The following is a 12,962-nucleotide window of genomic DNA, read 5'->3' as shown; positions in this document are numbered from 1 at the left end:
TCTTATCCTACCTATCATTAAATATGTCATTCAATCCATGAGGATATTAAACAGCCCTGGTAGCATAATTAATCCTTATCTCGGAACAACTTCTATCCCAGATTCTCCCATCTACATATTCTAACACCTGCTTTGCCTCCACCACAAAAATTTTAATAGTTCTCCACATCTTATTCCCTATACCATATATCTTCAATATATTCCTCCTCGTTGCCTCTCTTTTGATTCTGTCGTGAGGTTTTTCTAGCTCCATGCTTGTCATATAGCTTCTTTCCTTTACTTTCAAATTTCCTATAACCAAAACTTAATTCCGGTACCCTCTTCCGGGTCGAAGCCTAAGCATTTTTCATTCTGTTTATGAGGGTATGCAATGTTTCCAACATTTCCTTAGATCCACTCAGCGTTGCCAACAATCGGAGAGCAGTTTTTTCAACTGTTCTTCCTATTGGAAATCGGATTTTCTATTCAAAATTTTGCCATGCACCTTCCCTCATGCACAATATAATGTTATGCCCCTATAATTATTAGTTACCTCCATCACCTTTACCTTTACACAATGGAACGAGTATTTTCACACATTCTTTCAGAACCTTTCGATCACCCTGGTATGCCTTGCAAAACATGATCACTCAGTCACATTATCACAACTGTACTACAGCATTTCTCCTGTAATCCAGTCAACTACTGCGTCTTTCCATTCTTTAACCTCGTGATTGCCCTCCTAACATCCTCAAGAGCCATTTCATGAAGCATCTTCAAACTTACATTAACTCTCCCACTCTGGTTCCATTCGGCTTTGCCTCTCTTCTAGCATCAGCATTCAAGAATCTTTCCATAGACCCACTCCTCAGACCAAAGCTGTATTTGCTTCAGAAGTATCTCTCCACTTAATGTTCCATTCTGAGATCCTGTTGTCCATTAACCTCTCTTTCTCTATAGCCTATATATACAGTTCTTCCCGACAGAAAAGGCTCACCCTCACGTCTTCGTTTACTATCTCTCCACTGTTATTTCTTGCTTTCCTGTTACTTTTCACTTTCTTCTCCTCTCTCATCCAATTACACCTCAGATAATCATCCTTTTTACTTCTATAAACCTTTCAAGCCCCATCAAGGAAATTACCGAATTTCTCATCTGCTCTTACCTCTGTCTCTTTAACCCTAGCCAATATTTTATCCTTTTTTGGCCTTATATACTCTATTCGCAGGCATTAATTACAATTAGCGGCATTTTCACCCCTTCCTCTCCAATTCAAACTTATATATACCTTTACTTTCATTTCACGTTAACTTCCATTTCACGTTAACTTCCATTTCACGTTAACTTCCATCAACTTACTCCTCCACTTATTCTGTATTAATACATAATCTAACAAGCTATTTTCATTGCTATTTTCTCTTTCCCGGGTGAACGTACAATTATTCCTCTTTGGATACTATTTCCAACGACCAAGCCCATTTATAAGCACATTTCTCTTTCTGTCACTTAAGTTTTCATTCACATTACATAGCACAACACCCATTTCATGTTCTTCATGCCCAAATTCACTCTTGCAAAAACCTCCTCTTTTTCATTCTCTTCCATTCCTGGACCATATACTCTCACTATTATATTATAACTATTTATTGTCCTGCCACACACAAGTGTTCTCAAAATAATCTTCGGACTTAAATATTTTTACTCTGACAACCTTCCTAGGTCTATGACTTTCCGAGAACCAATCTGTTATTGTCCTTCCTATTCCTGCACTCACATTGCCCTTCCATCTTCGCCAGAACAGCCAGTTCTCTTTCAACAAATTAACTATAACACAAATAATGACCACTATATAAACTTGGACACCTGAAAGGCTAAGGATGGAGGTCATGCTGCTAAAGACCTCAATTCACGCATGTATATGATTAAACAGGTCACTGTGGAAAACAAACAGCGGTTTGACAGACTGACTGACAAACTAAATTAATATCCTATTGACTGGTGTGGATTAAGTATTTCAGACAGACTGAAATAGAGAAACAAGTTAGGCTTGAGGAACGTGCATTGCACACAAAATGAGAAAATTGTCGAAACTGAATAAAAAAAAAAGAATTAAGGAATTAACGAAATAGCAGAAAGGGACGAATAGCACAGAAGACGGACCAAAGAGAGGGGAAAGCAGTTTGCAAAGGAATTAGTATAATAAACAATCAACCATACACATACAAAACGAACATTACGTGATATGAATTCAAGTAACACCTGATATTAGACTTTTCCTGATACGAAATCGATAACGGAAGCACTGTGATCAAAACTACCGACTTCTTAAGACTTCATAACACACAGTAAAACAGAAAGGAAGCTTGAGCATCCTTGTAGAAAGACGTCAAGTATCAATCCATCTCTCTCTCTCTCTCTCTCTCTCTCTCTCTCTCTCTCTCTCTCTCTCTCTCTCTCTCCCTCCCCGCGGAGAGGTCGGTGATGGGGAGGCACTTGATATCTTTCGTGAGGAGATCTCTTTGAATATTCGGTTCCTAGGTTAGAGCCGGAGAGTGCTTGAACATATGACTTGTTAAGGTATGAAGATATTCATTTGCACCCCCCCCCCCAAAAAAAAAGTGGTGAAAGAGACTGACTTCATAACCAGGTAATGAGTTCTGTTTTTCCCCTTTTTTTGATTCTTTAATGCCGTGCTGCCTTCAAAAGAGACGTCGTTTTTGACAGCGTTTTGAACTTAGCTGGTCTCTGCTTGCAACGGCGAACTACTACCACTACTACTACTACTACCATTAGTAGTAGTAGTAGTAGTAGTAGTAGTAGCAGTAGTAGTAGTAGTAGTAGTAGTAGTTGTGTTAGAGGTTGTAGTAGTCGTAGTAGTAGATTATAAATAGTAACATTATGCTGACTTGTGGGAGGGGAGGGGAGGGGAATTGGGAGGGGCGCTCAAAACAATAGCAAAGAAGTCGTTTAGCTCTCTATAAGAACGCACCAGACCGAATACATCTCGAGGTAATTAAGACACAGCGAAGCAAATGGACATCTGAAAACACGTCTTTCAGTAAAGTGTCGTGCAGGATATTGTGCAGGATGTTGGTGATCTAGCAAGAGCGATATCTTGCCTAATATCTACTGCCAAAGACAAGATGAAGTTACTTCGTTTGAAACCTACATCGAACCGAGACGAAATATACATTAAAAAAACGAGACGAAAATGTCTGGAACATCTGTACTGTTCGAACACGCAACGGCTCACTCCGCAAGAGAGCCAACTAAGTAGGCTGCTTGACACTTAAACTATAGATTTTTACAGCTTAAAGAGGAAGCCGTCCATTGTCACGGTCTCTCTCTCTCTCTCTCTCTCTCTCTCTCTCTCTCTCTCTCTCTCATGTCCCTCCTTCAGTCTCTCTCTCTCTTTGCCACAAAGCAAAACTGAATCAAGACTAACTTAACGCAAGCAAAATTCGTATGATGGTTTCCTTCATGTGCGTAGATATTCACACAGTGCATTGACCAAAACTTTCTAACATGAAAAATCTCCTCTCTCTCTCTCTCTCTCTCTCTCTCTCTCTCTCTCTCTCTCTCTCTCTCTCTCTCTCTCCCCCCCCAACACACACACATTATAATATATATGTGGGTGTGTGTGTGTTTGTGTTCGCGCGCGCGTGTGTACGTGTGTGTATACAGCTGCAGTAAAATCTTATATAAAACTGCATTTAAGAATTTATGTACTTTAAAAAACGAGACGCTTGCAGAGACAAAGTATCCATAAATTTGAGGAATCAGGAAGTTAAGATTTTACTACACACACACACACACATACACACACACACACACACACACACACACACACACACACAGAGAGAGAGAGAGAGAGAGAGAGAGAGAGAGAGAGAGAGAGAGAGAGAGAGAGAGAGAGAGAGAGAGCGTTATCAGATGAAGCCACAGGAAAGGTTAAACAGAAAACCAGTGTCAATTACCTTGCGTATTTAACACATCTTTGACCTACAAGATGTGTCAAGAGCACAAAAAAAGTTGGCACTCTGTCGTTTCCTTTTGGAAGGTTTCCTGTGACTTCAGATGATACTCAGATCACCTTCTTATTTTTTGATAATTTTAAGCATTATAACATATACATATATATGTATATATATACATACATCTATATATGTAATATATACATATACATATATATATATGTATACATATACATACATACATATATATATATATATATATATATATATATATATATATATATATACATATACATACATACATATATATATATATATATATATATATATATATATATATATATATATATATATATATATATATATATATATATATATATATATATATATATATATATATATATATATATATATATATATATATATATATATATATATATATATATAATGTATATGTGTGCGTGCGTGTGTACAGGAAAATGAAATAATACTCTCATGGGTTTACCGTAAGTTAGGTTTTAATTTCAATCTACTTTGAGAGAGAGAGAGAGAGAGAGAGAGAGAGAGAGAGAGAGAGAGAGAGAGAGAGAGAGAGAATACTTTTTCTAAGGGTTCTACCTCTTTGCTTTTCTTCATTTTGATGTGAGTTTAGTTTTAGTGGGTCTTCCGTTAGCTGAATAATTTGGTCTTCTCTGGTTTCAGTTTCAACCTCTATACCTGATCTTATTTTCTCCTCTGTCCTCTCCTTTCTCATATCCCCAATCCCACCGTCTTTTACAAATTCCTTCATTTCTTAAATTTTTATCTTACTTATTTCTCACTTCAGGTGTAAACTTCATTGCTCGCTTTTTGTTTTGTCTTTTGCTCTAAGTGTCTTTCTGCCAATGCAGGGCTGTGCATGTTACGCAATAATTTCATTCCCCCATCTGAAACTAAGACCCCATTCCTCAAGAACCGTTGCTAAATGACACAGTCCAGATTATTATTATAAAATGGTTGGTGGTGGGTTGGTCCATCTAATGTATTAAAAGGAAATAAGCGTACCGGTGTGCTCCTCTGAATTCGGACCAACTAACAGACGCGATTACAATCAGTCGTCAAGTTCTCGATGAAAATCACACTTTATACAACAAACTGGAATTTCAACTTCAGGGGCGCAGGATTTTATTCCACTAACGAGCTTTCGTTAGTCATGGGGAAAAGTTCCCCGAAATGTCTGTTTAAAAAACAACAGAAGCGTTTCCGAGGAACTATGTTTTTTTTATGAATTACGTGAATTTTATTATATTTATATTTTTTTATGACTGAATGATTTCCTCCCAAAACGAACGCTTGGAGGATTGGTACTGACTTCAGGAATGTTTTTTTTTTTAAGATTGTCGTTGTCCTTGGTTTAACAAGCATGAATTACCTTTCAATAGTTTAGGCCTGTCTGAGATGGTTTGAGGATGACATTAAGCTACATTTCGTTAGTGCTATTGTGGTTAAGCCGAAGTAATTTTTTGTTAGGTTCAGGTTTTCCGTTAAGTTACGGGACAAGTTTTTTTTTTTTTTTTTTTTATAAAATTTACGTTGATTTGCTTTAGTCAATTAAGAAAAATTTAAGCTCAGAAGGCCAAACAGACAACTTAGAAAAACATTTGAAAAATAAATTAAAAAAACTATGGCAAAGAAAAAGGATATTTGGTCAAATTAAATATGAAATTAACTGGCTAATGAGAATGTGTGTGTGTGTGCGTGTGTTGGAGAGAGAGAGAGAGAGAGAGAGAGAGAGAGAGAGAGAGAGAGAGAGAGAGAGAGAGAGAGAGTATAAAACTTAGTTACCGTCATTGCTATGCAAGAAACTTAATTTTTATTCTAGTGTTTAGTGCGCTAGCATAATAATAACAGCCAAAATAAACTCAAAGACTTACCGACAAAAACATTTCACTTACGTACAGGATCGACTTAAAAAAAAAAGGAGAGCAAAACGATAGAACATTGTTGACCTCTGACGACAACTTGGTTTGTATTTAAACAAACAAATTCCGAAAGGAAATTTACAATAATACGATAAAGAAGGAATCTCTGAGGTGTTTACTAGAATTGATGTTTGAACAAGCACTCTCTAAGAAAGGGATGTGCAGGTTTTAAATGTGAATACAATAGACAAGGTATAAGGTTACCGTTACTTCAATCAAAAATATATACATACATACATACATACATACATACATACATACATACATACATACATACATACATACATACAAGGCATCGATAAACCAGAGCAGAAATACAAGGCAACTTCATCATCTAAATGAGGGTGGACAAGACATTAGCGATATCTAGGCCAACATCGTTCCTGTAGTCTTCGCTGTCACAGAGAATGTATACAAACATGCAAGACCAAGCACCGTGTGTGTGTGTGTGTGTGTGTGTGCGTGTTTACGCGTGTGTGAGTGTGAGTGTGCGTCCGCGAGTGTGTGCTTGTGTGTGCGCGCTCGCGCGCTTGGCAGGGAAAGGGAGGCACACGTGCTTTGCCTAAGTGAGACAAGTCGATGGCGAGCCAGCAGAATATGCAAACAGTGAGAGTCGGATAAGTCACTTGAGAGGTAAAGGAAGAGACGGAGAGAGAGAGAGAGAGAGAGAGAGAGAGAGAGAGAGAGAGAGAGAGAGAGAGAGAGAGAGAGAGAGGCTAATTTTGAAAGAAACTCTGGTACATTTCTGTGTGGAGTAGGCCAATATCTGAGACAAGGAAAATGGAGTGAGAGTGGAGTGTGTGGAGAGGGCCAATCCTCCACAACTCCCAACTGCCCTTGAGGCAGGTAAGAGCAAGGAGACGGTGTTAATTAGGCTACTCTAGACGTTTGTTCCTCGGGCAAAGAGGTCGCATCCATTCTCTCTCTCTCTCTCTCTCTCTCTCTCTCTCTTTAAATTTCCTAGAGCAGCGCACAATGTCTTTCAGCTGGTATATATAAATATATATATATAATATATATATAAATTATATCTATATATATATCTATATCTATCTATCTATCTATAGCTATCATATATATATATATATATATATTTATATATATATATATATATATATATATATATATATATATATATATATATATATATATATATATATATATATATATATATATATATATATATATACATATATATATATATATATATATATATATATATATATATATATATATATATATATATATATATATATATATATATACATATACATACACAAAGGTACTAGGTTACAGTCGGTGGTTCAGAGTACACCAGGTGGCTACCACTTATCAAGTATAATTCCCCTTCGGTATTATTTCCCAGGTAGAACGAACTGGATATGAAGTGACATATGTAGCTTAAAAAAAAAATGTCACGGTGATTTGACGAAAATTCATTATCGAATGTATAGACTGATAGATACATATACGTTCTCCCATTTTCCGATGACTTTTGAGTTTACCAGTATTCTTGTAATAAAAGTTATCTCTCTCTCTCTCTCTCTCTCTCAGTACTTAGTCTCTTCCCCACTCACTGTCTCCTTATTCTTACCCTTGTTTCCTACATTCTTGTTCTCTTTTAAGGGAAACTGAAAAATAGCGCGTCTAATAAAACTTTTTGGAATAGGCAAAGAGAATAGAATACAATATGGAATTTAGGCCACAGGCCAAGCGCTGGGACCTGTGAGGTCATTCATCGCTGAAATGGAAATTAGCCGTAAAAAGGTTTGAAAGATGTAACAGGAGGAAAGCCTCGCAGTTGCACTATGAATCAATTGTTAGGAGAGGGTGAAAAGTAAGATGGAAGAGAGAGAATATGAACGGAGGTACAGTAAAAGGAATGGTAGGGGTTGCAGCTAGGCGCCGAAAGGAAGCTGCAAAGAAGCTTAAGTAATGCTTACAGTGCACCGCATGAGGTGCACTGACGGCACTATCCCCCTAGATACGGATAATATTATGACCTCCTAATAATAACACACACAAAACAAAGCCATGTTGCAATCGTCCCATGTTGCAATCGTCAAATATCTACGATGCACTGAATATGTGTTCATGGACCACTAAGTAGTCATGGTAAACCGAGTGGATTTACTCCATCCGTATCCATTTCGAACTTTTCACTATTTTTCGTCCTTTCACTCAGTCAGTAACTGGATCTATTTTGTTTAATATGCTGAAAATAAACAATGCTCAGGTACAACATTTCTATAGGTAAACACAGTGAGCTTGACAAGCTTAACTTTGTAGCAAGAGTGTTTTAAACACTGTTTGCCTTGCAGCTTCAAATGTGTTGCAGTATGTCACCTACTCAGATGTTAATTTCTAAAAAAAATGTGATGAATGAAAGCAAGGGTAGAGCTTTCAAAAGCAAATGGATATTAGAAACAACGAGGCACGTTGGTTTGATGGCAATTATACACTCAGACTCTCTCTCTCTCTCTCTCTCTCTCTCTCTCTCTCTCTCTCTCTCTCTCTCTCTCTCTCTCTCTTTCTCTTCTCGATGGTGCTTCTCCACACTTCTCGCATCCGTCCGTCTCGCTCTTCAGCTCCTATGCTGTTTCTAAGATCCCATACCGGCCCCCTTCCCTTGCACCACCCCCGTCTCCCCGCATCTTTCTCTTTTTTCTCCCATCTTCTGTAAATGTTTACATAGCACCGTGATGAGCATGAATATGGAGAAGGGTATAAGAGATGGAGCTAATATAAAAAAAATAGTGTAATTCTCTTAATGATAGGCAGGAGAATAGATAAATGAAGATGTAAATAAACAAATACATAAATAAAAAAAAGAAAATACACAATCAATTTCCATGCTCATATTCGATCTCTCACTGTAAAAGCGCTTTATGTTTCCTGATCCTAGTGTATAAAAACAAATTCTCCTTTTTTTTATACTTGGGTACATACTTCACAGCTTAGGTCAACCACAGCACTATGGGATTCCACGGAGTTTTTAAAATTGTTCTTGCTTGCTGGGCAATCGTAGCAATAGGCTCTCGACGACCACGAACTCGGTGTGTGTTTCTGGTTGTGTAGGTTTTCATCATACAAAACCTTTTTATTTGTTACTTTTCTTCTAAATCTATCTTTCCTTTACTTCATGAAATATTCCTTTCAGATTTGTCTTATTCTCATTTTAGTCATCTCCCCGCCTCTTGTGACCGTGAATCTGGCCTGGGGGTGAACGCTAGAGTGGTTGCGTTTACCCAGACGTCTTTGGTGAATTTCAAGGCATCACACTGGGGGGTGTCCTAGTCGAGTCTTTTGCTACTTATGCTGAGGGAGTTGTAGAGGGCAGCCATGGTTTGTGCGATTTCTGAGAGGAACTGGTGGTTGCAGGTTATCATTCCTGTGAATTCCTAGAGTTATTTTATGGTAGTTGCAGTTTGATATTTCCTGGTGTCTGACACTTGCAAGTGTAGTGGGCAGCTGCAGCTTACTGATACTTGATAATCCAAAGGTGTTCTTCCAGATTTTTTGAGAAAATGAGGATGTCAGCATAGCATAAGGCTGAACTTTGAGAAAATCCTCACTCCCTGTAGGGTGGAGGTGATGTCTGCCATGTTGAGAAGTGGGTAATAATCGGGTTCTGTTTGTAGATTGAGGTAGCTGTTAGATTTTTTTACCATTATGAAGTAAGGTGGCCAGCCCACAGGCTGCAGCCCCTTCTGGAAAAGGCCCATCTGTTCCATTTCCTTGAAGATTATTTTGTTTTAGCTGTTGATAGTTTTTCCAGAGGCGGACGGCACACTTCGGAGGGAGCCAAGGTTCCTGTCATTTTGATATGGTGGAGTATGCCATGCTTTGCTAGTATCCCAGAAGTCTGTTTGAACCTTGGCCTGAAGATGTTGGGACCTCTTGCTGGAGGGTGTGTAGATACATGAACCAGTGGTGAGTGGTGCTACCTGTTGTAAGGTTCAGAAGGCAGTAATGAGTGACATGTAGAGATCAAAGTGTCTGAGGGAGTCAGCACTGAGCAGGCCATCTTGATGTTAGTGATGAAGTTTTATCAATATTTTTTCTTCATCAGGTGAAGGGTGAGGGTCCACTGGCCATATATGACGGTATGAGGTGCTGTCACTGGCAGCCACTGGTCACTGATCAGTGGCTGGGTGTCTCTGGCAATCCACTCCACTCCACTAGGAGTGAACTTCCTGCGAGAGGCTTGGCTGATGATGCAGTATCTGGTGGAGCAGGTATCTGTTGGGGTTACAGTAGCCAATGTCATTATTTTGGGTGGCTACCCTACTGTTTTCTTTCTGCTTTCCAAACTTGTGGTGATATATGCAGAGGAAGGGTGGCTGGGGGTGCCCTTTTTGTCGTTGTTTGTAAGGGCCCTTTTGAATGATGTTGGCCTGGGTCCTACCATCATGAACAATGTCTTGAGTCTGTCTATTCTGGCTTTGCAGATGGTGTGGGTTGCGTATGAAGTCAATTTACCTGCCCACTCCATGAGGTCTGCCATTGGTGTTCCTTCAAGTAGTGGGAAGGAAGCCTGGACGTTGCCTGGCAGACAGCAAAGACATATTCCTCTACCAGGTTGACCTTTAGTTTTTGGTCAGCGCCCCAAGGCATATATATATATATATATATATATATATATATATATATATATATATATATATATATATATATATATATATATATATATATATATATATATATATATATATATATATATATATATATATATATATATATATATATATATATGATATATAGAAATATACATTATATATATGTAGATATATAGAAATATACATTTATATAATATATATATATATATATGTAGATATATGAGGGAAATTAATGCTTCAAATTCTATCTGCTAATCATATCATCTTCAAAATACCCATAAGTAATTTTTTCCCCCCTAGAATAAAGTATTGCATTAGTCTGAGAGCTATCAGGCCACAAAATAGCAAACCATCGGCTCTGTAGTTGAACCAGCCGAGAAAAAACTATTGTCATTCGACGTTCTCTAAAATGTTAGTATTTGTTGCCAATTCATAGACTAATTCCGAACATTAATATCTGAATGACAGCAACGATAATAAAAATAATGGTAATGATAAAGCTTGATAATGCATGGTAATAGAATATATATATATATATATATATATATATATATATATATATATATATATATATATTGTGAGGTTTAGTACTTCTGATGGGACAATCGTTTGCCGATTGTTCCCTTGGTGGGTTGTTGCCTCCTTACTTTTTTATTTTCTTTGAAGGAAAGTTGACGTCTGTCGCGTTGTCTCTGACAGTGGCAGTCAGGTTCGTAACAGCAACGAGTCAGTATCTCGGCAGCAGAGCAGCAGGCAGTCGGTCTGGATGGGCATCAGGTATTGCTTACCTGTTGGCTTCGACAGGAGGTGAAGGATCTCCTTGTCTGTGTGACTTCATCCCTGAGGGCAGCTGAGGGTATCTCGATGACTGACCGTGGTCATTCAATGTGGGGATTGGTTCCTGTTTGGCAGCATATGGCTGCCTCGACGACTCGGTCGTGGTCATCCGGTGTGTGGATTGGTTCCTGTTCGCAGCCAGAGGCTGTCTTGGTGGCACGACGAGTTCGTCTGTTTGACTTCGTCCTTGTAGACAGTTGTGACTGTCTTGACAACTCTTGTGGGTTTGTCTGTTTCTGTGTTGAGACCGTTTTGGGACGTTGTATATGTTTGAGACAAAGTTCTCTTAATTATGTAATTGTTTTTGGCAGTTAAATTTTTGGACTGTTACATTTTTGGACGAGTTTTGGATATTATTAATGAAGTCACTTTTGTTTTGTTTTGCTGCCTGTGTTTATTTATGCTGCTTAAATGTTTATTTAAAGTTTAATTAATTGGATTGTATTTTTCTGCTAAAATGTTATTGTTTTCTCGTATTTGAAGTTTAATTACAATATGTATGTTGTACGTTGCACTGACTCGATTTTGTTTATTTTGAATTTGAATGTTTATTGAATTGTTCATTAAAGTGTAACTTCACTGAACCTGACTCATTTGTATATAATGTATATAACTTTGTTGTAATAAATTAGTTTAAGGTAATTTATTTTGTTTCGTTCAGCTCCTTCCTCCTTTGTCTGCCTCAATTTCTGCCAGTCATTCCAGTCCCGTAACTTTCTGTATTTAAAGAACCTGCTGAACCAAAAGTGGTTCATAACATTTGGCGACCGTGACAGGATCGGTTCTGTTTTGTCTGGCAGGGTTGTGACGGCACTGGAGGAGAGAGAGAGAGAGAGTGTGTGTGAAGTGTAAAAAAAAAAAAATTTTTTTTTTTCTGTTAGGTAAGGAGGTGTGAGGTTTAGTACTTCTGATGGGACAATCGTTTGCCGATTGTTCCCTTGGTGGGTTGTTGCCTCCTTACTTTTTTATTTTCTTTGAAGGAAAGTTGACGTCTGTCGCGTTGTCTCTGACAGTGGCAGTCAGGTTCGTAACAGCAACGAGTCAGTATCTCGGCAGCAGAGCAGCAGGCAGTCGGTCTGGATGGGCATCAGGTATTGCTTACCTGTTGGCTTCGACAGGAGGTGAAGGATCTCCTTGTCTGTGTGACTTCATCCCTGAGGGCAGCTGAGGGTATCTCGATGACTGACCGTGGTCATTCAATGTGGGGATTGGTTCCTGTTTGGCAGCATATGGCTGCCTCGACGACTCGGTCGTGGTCATCCGGTGTGTGGATTGGTTCCTGTTCGGCAGCCAGAGGCTGTCTTGGTGGCACGACGAGTTCGTCTGTTTGACTTCGTCCTTGTAGACAGTTGTGACTGTCTTGACAACTCTTGTGGGTTTGTCTGTTTCTGTGTTGAGACCGTTTTGGGACGTTGTATATGTTTGAGACAAAGTTCTCTTAATTATGTAATTGTTTTTGGCAGTTAAATTTTTGGACTGTTACATTTTTGGACGAGTTTTGGATATTATTAATGAAGTCACTTTTGTTTTGTTTTGCTGCCTGTGTTTATTTATGCTGCTTAAATGTTTATTTAAAGTTTAATTAATTGGAT

This window comes from Macrobrachium rosenbergii, chromosome 4 (genome assembly GCF_040412425.1).
Source record: "Macrobrachium rosenbergii isolate ZJJX-2024 chromosome 4, ASM4041242v1, whole genome shotgun sequence".
Classification (NCBI taxonomy): domain Eukaryota; kingdom Metazoa; phylum Arthropoda; class Malacostraca; order Decapoda; family Palaemonidae; genus Macrobrachium; species Macrobrachium rosenbergii.
Note: the sequence above shows the minus strand (reverse complement) of the source record.